The following is a 6,110-nucleotide window of genomic DNA, read 5'->3' on the forward strand; positions in this document are numbered from 1 at the left end:
TGGGTATGAGAGGAAGAGGAGGGAACACATAAACCGACTGGTACACCCACGGTGTCACTAGTGCGTCCACAGCTATCGCCTGAGGGTCCCTTGACCTGGCGCAATATTTTTTTAGCTTTTTGTTGAGGCGGGACGCCATCATGTCCACCTGTGGCCGTTCCCAGCGGTTTACAATCTGGGTGAAGACTTCTGGATGAAGTCCCCACTCTCCCGGGTGGAGGTCGTGCCTGCTGAGGAAGTCTGCTTCCCAGTTGTCCGCTCCCGGAATGAACACTGCTGACAGTGCTAGCACGTGATTCTCCGCCCATCGGAGAATCCTTGTGGCTTCTGCCATCGCCATCCTGCTTCATGTGCCGCCCTGGCGGTTTACATGGGCGACCGCCGTGATGTTGTCTGATTGAATCAGCACTGGTTGGTTTTGAAGCAGGGGCTCTGCTTGACTCAGGGCGTTGTAAATGGCCCTTAGTTCCAGTATATTTATGTGTAGTGAAGTCTCCTGACTTGACCACTGTCCTTGAAAGTTCCTTCCCTGAGTGACTGCCCCCCATCCTCGGAGGCTTGCATCTGTGGTCCCCAGGACCCAGTCCTGTATGCCGAATCTGCGGCCCTCGAGAAGATGAGCACTCTGCAGCCACCACAGTAGAGACACCCTGGTCCTTGGGGACAGGGTGATCAACCGATGCATCTGAAGATGCGATCCGGACCATTTGTCTAACAGATCCCACTGAAAGATCCTTGCATGGAACCTGCCGAAGGGAATTGCTTCGTAAGAAGCCACCATCTTTCCCAGGACTCGCGTGCAGTGATGCACCGACACCTGTTTTGGTTTCAGGAGGTCCCTGACCAGAGATGACAATTCCTGGGCCTTCTCCACTGGGAGAAACACCTTCTTCTGTTCTGTATCCAGAATCATGCCCAGGAAGAGCAGACGCGTCGCAGGAATCAGCTGCGACTTTGGGATATTCAGAATCCAGCCGTGCTGTTACAACACTTCCCGAGAAAGTGCTACGCTGACTACCAACTGCTCTCTGGACCTCGCCTTTATAAGGAGATCGTCCAAGTACGGGATAATTATAACTCCCTTCTTCCGAAGGAGTATCATCATTTCGGCCATTACCTTGGTAAATACTCTCGGTGCCGTGGACAGACCAAACCGCAACGTCTGGAATTGGTAATGATAATCCTGTACCACAAACCTGAGGTACTCCTGGTGAGGTGGGTAAATGGGGAGATGCAAGTAAGCATCCTTGATGTCCAGCGACACCATAAAATCCCCCTCTTCCAGGCTTGCAATAACCGCCCTGAGCGATTCCATTTTGAACTTGAACTTCCTTATATAAGTGTTCAAGGATTTTAAATTCAGAATGGGTCTCACCGAACCGTCTGGTTTCGGTACCACAAACATTGTGGAATAGTAACCCCGTCCCTGTTGAAGGAGGGGAACCTTGATTATCACCTGCTGGAGGTACAGCTTGTGAATTGCTGCCAGTACTACCTCCCTTTCCCTGGGAGCAGCTGGCAAGGCTGATTTGAGGTAACGGCGAGGGGGAGTCGCCTCGAACTCCAGCTTGTATCCCTGAGATACAATTTGTACAGCCCAGAGATCCACTTGTGAGCGAACCCACTGGTTGCTGAAGTGTCGGAGACGCGCCCCCACCGCACCTGGCTCCGCCTGTGGAGCCCCAGCGTCATGCGGTGGACTTAGAGGAAGCGGGGGAGGATTTTTGTTCCTGGGAACTGGCTGCCTGGTGCAGCTTCTTTCCTCTACCCCTGCCTCTGGGCAGAAAGGATGCGCCTCTGATCCGCTTGCCTTTCTGAGGCCGAAAGGACTGTACATGATAATACGGTGCTTTCTTAGGCTGTGAGGGAACCTGAGGTAAAAAAGTTGACTTCCCGGCTGTTGCCGTGGATACGAGGTCCGAGAGACCGTCCCCAAACAATTCCTCACCCTTATAAGGCAAAACCTCCATGTGTCTTTTAGAATCAGCATCACCTGTCCACTGCCGAGTCCATAATACTCTCCTGGCAGAAATGGACATTGCATTAATTCTAGATGCCAGCAGGCAAATGTCCCTCTGTGCATCCCGCATATATAAGACGACGTCTTTTATATGTTCTATGGTTAGCAAAATAGTATCCCTGTCGAGGGAATCAATGTTGTCTGACAGGGTATCAGACCATGCGGCTGCAGCACTACACATCCATGCTGAAGCAATAGCAGGTCTCAGTATAGTACCTGAGTGTGTATACACAGACTTCAGGATAGTTTCCTGCTTTCTATCCGCAGGCTCCTTTAGGGCGGCCGTATCCTGAGACGGCAGTGCCACCTTTTTTGATAAGCGTGTGAGCGCCTTGTCCACCCTAGGGGATGTTTCCCAACGTAACCTGTCCGTTGGCGGGAAAGGGTACGCCATCAGTAACCTCTTAGAAATCACTAGTTTCTTATCGGGGGAATTCCACGCTTCCTCACACAATTAATTTAATTCATCAGATGGGGGAAAAGTCACTGGCTGCTTTTTCTCCCCAAACATAATACCCTTCTTGGTAGTAACCGGGTTAACATCAGAAATGTGCAATACATTTTTCATTGCAGTAATCATGCATCGGATGGCTTTTGTAGACTGTGCATTTGTCTCATCCTCATCTACACTGGAGTCAGACTCCGTGTCGACATCTGTGTCTACCATCTGAGCTAGCGGGCGTTTATGAGCCCCTGATGGCCTCTGAGACGCCTGGGCAGGCGCGGGCTGAGATCCCGGCTGTCCCAAGGCTGCTGCGTCATCGAACCTTTTATGTAAGGAGTTGACACTGTCTGTTAAGACCTTCCACATATCCATCCAATCCGGTGTCGGCCCCGTCGGGGGCGACACCACACTTATCTGCCCTTGCTCCGCCTCCACGTAACCCTCCTCATCAAACATGTCGACACAGCCGTACCGACACACCGCACACACACAGGGAATGCTCTGACTGAGGACAGGACCCCACAAAGTCCTTTGGGGAGAGAGAGTATGCCAGCACACACCACAGCGCTATATAACACAGGGATTTACACTATAATGAGTGATTTTTCCCAATAGCTGCTTATCCTATTTGCGCCTAAATTTATGTGCCCCCCTCTCTTTTTTACCCTTCTTGTACAGGATACTGCAGGGGAGAGCCTGGGGAGCGTCCTTCCAGCGGAGCTGTGAAGAGAGCTGGTGTGCTGAGGAAGAAGGCCCCGCCCCCTCAGCGGTGGGCTTCTCCCGCATTTTGTATAGCTTAATGGCGGGGTTTTTTACACATATACAGTTTTCCAGACTGTATTATGTGTATATATTGCCAAAAGGTATTATTCTTATTGCTGCCCAGGTCGCCCCCCCCCCCCCCCCAGCGCCCTGCACCCTACAGTGACCGGAGTGTGTGGTGTGCAGTGGGAGCAATGGCGCACAGCTGCAGTGCTGTGCGCTACCTTAATGAAGACCGGAGTCTTCTGCCGCCGATTTCATCTCCTTCTTCTGTCTTCTGGCTCTGCAAGGGGGACGGCGGCGCGGCTCCGGGAATGGACGATCGAGGTCAGGCCCTGTGTTCGAACCCTCTGGAGCTAATGGTGTCCAGTAGCCTAAGAAGCACAAGCTAGCTGCACACAGGTAGGTTTGCTTCTCTCCCCTCAGTCCCACGTAGCAGTGAGTCTGTTGCCAGCAGATCTCACTGAAAATAAAAAACCTAAGAAATACTTTCTTTCTAGCAAGCTCAGGAGAGCCCACTAGGAGCACCCAGCTCTGGCCGGGCACAGATTCTAACTGAGGTCTGGAGGAGGGGCATAGAGGGAGGAGCCAGTGCACACCAGATAGTACCTAATCTTTCTTTTAGAGTGCCCAGTCTCCTGCGGAGCCCGTCTATTCCCCATGGTCCTTACGGAGTTCCCAGCATCCACTAGGACGTCAGAGAAATGTATTTAAGTCCTTAGACGGAGGAAAAGTCACCACATGTTTCTTATTTAATTTAAAATAATCTTTTTCCTCAGGTGGAGGTGTTGTGTCAGGAAATTCCAACACCTCTTTTATAGCGACTATCATACATTGAATGCTCTTAGCCAGTTTGGGATCTACCCCCCTCAAATCTCCAGTGTCGACTTCAGTGTCGGAATCTGTGTCAGTGTCCCTTTGCATAATTTGGGCCAGAGACCTCTTCTGGGAACAGGAGGGGTCCCGAGTGGGTGACGTGGAGGAATCAGCAAACAGAGCATCCTCCACAGACTCTCTCCATTGCTTTGTCTTTTGTTCAGAATCAGAGAATTTCTTTGCTAGCTTAGACATATTACTCTGCAGCTTCCTCACCCACACAGGCTCAGAACACTCTTGTGCCTCCAAAATGGGTTCCTCTGGGGAAGAACTTTCTCTAGACATGGTACACACGTGTACAGTCACACCACTCACCCACAGGGAAGCTATTGGGTACAGATCTGCCTAAAGTCTGTCAGAGAGACCTAGAGGGAATTGCCAGTCCACACCACGTGCCCTATATGTATTGCATACAATAAATACACAACCAGAGCGCTTTTTATCCAATATGAAGCCCGCAGACTTCAATAAACTATGCGCTCTCCTCCCCTTCTATAACACCCTGATACTTGTATCAGCGATGTGTGAGGAGAAGCAGCGTTCAGGATCAGTGCTCTGGCATCTCTGTGAAGAGAAAATGGCGCCAAATTATTACTAGCAAGTCTGAGGAGAAGCCCCGCCCCCTGTAATGGCGCGGTTCAGCCTCAGTAATACAATATTTATACTGGCAGGGGTATGTACACCAGCGGCTCCCTTGTGTGTACTTTATCGCCAGTGAGAGTAAGGATTTTATTATTCATGTCCCTCAGAGCGCCCCCCCCTTCCCCCCGCACGCCATGCACCCTGTGCTGAGAGACATGTTTGTGCGCAGCGTCGCGCGCTGTGCTGGTACCTTAATGCCGCCATGATGACCGGAGGGCCCTTCTCTGTAGGTCTCCGGTAAATACTCACCAGCCTTCTGACTTCTGGCTCTGTTAGGGGGTGGCGGCAGTGCTGTGGGAGTGAGCAGCAGCCAGGCAAGGGCTGTGTTCAGTACCCTTCAGGAGCTAATGGTGTCCTGTCAGCGGAAGCAGGGCCATTGAACTAATTGAGAAGTTGGTTCCTACTTCCACCCCTAAGTCCCACAAAGCAGGGAAGCTGTTGCCAGCAGCTTTCCTGTAAAATAAAAAACCTAACAAAGTCTTTTCCAGCAGAACTCTGTAAAGCTCCACTGGTGTGTATCCAGTCTCCCGGGCACATTTTATAAACTGAGGTCTGGAGGAGGGGCATAGAGGAAGGAGCCAGTTCACACTGTTAAAAAGTCTTAAAGTGCCGAAGGCTCCTGCGGAACCGTCTATACCCCATGGTACTAAAATGGACCCCAGCATCATCTAGGACAGGGATGGGGAACCTTCGGCCCTCCAGCTGTTGTTGAACTACACATACCAGCATGCCTTGCTACAGTTTTGCTATTTGGCCATGCTAAAACGGTTGCAAGGCATGCTGGGATGTGTAGTTCAACAACAGCTGGAGGGCCGAAGGTTCCCCAACCCTGATCTAGGACGTAAGAGAAACATAGTAAGGGTGTGTACACACGGTGAGATCCCTGCTATGTTCGATTTTGACTATTCGATTTCCCTTGAACTCCCCCAGAGCCCAGATAGCACAGATAGGACAGATTTTGACTATCTGTGCTAGAGATTTTGTCTATGTACGATTTTGACTAAGTGCCAATTTTGACTATACTTTGTACTAGATAGTACACTAGATAGTCAAGATTGACTTGCCTGCACAGTCTATCTAGCCTTACGAAACCGACCCCACGGGAGCGCACATCGGGATCGAATCTGTATCGCAAGTGTTAAAAACTTTGAAGTCAGCAGGAATGGGAAGCATTTTTAGATGTTTGCAGTGGTGATTTAACAAGAAATTTAAAGCTGTACCACCTACAGCTTTAGTAATACATTTGCTTGCCAACCCTTGAGACCAAAGCTATCTTCCTTGTAGTCATAATTCCCAGCACCCAGCCCCTTTTGTAACAGTAGTAATACATTTGCTTGCCAACCCTTGAGACCAAAGCTATCTTCC

Source organism: Pseudophryne corroboree, chromosome 9, assembly GCF_028390025.1.
Source record: "Pseudophryne corroboree isolate aPseCor3 chromosome 9, aPseCor3.hap2, whole genome shotgun sequence".
In the NCBI taxonomy this organism is placed as follows: domain Eukaryota; kingdom Metazoa; phylum Chordata; class Amphibia; order Anura; family Myobatrachidae; genus Pseudophryne; species Pseudophryne corroboree.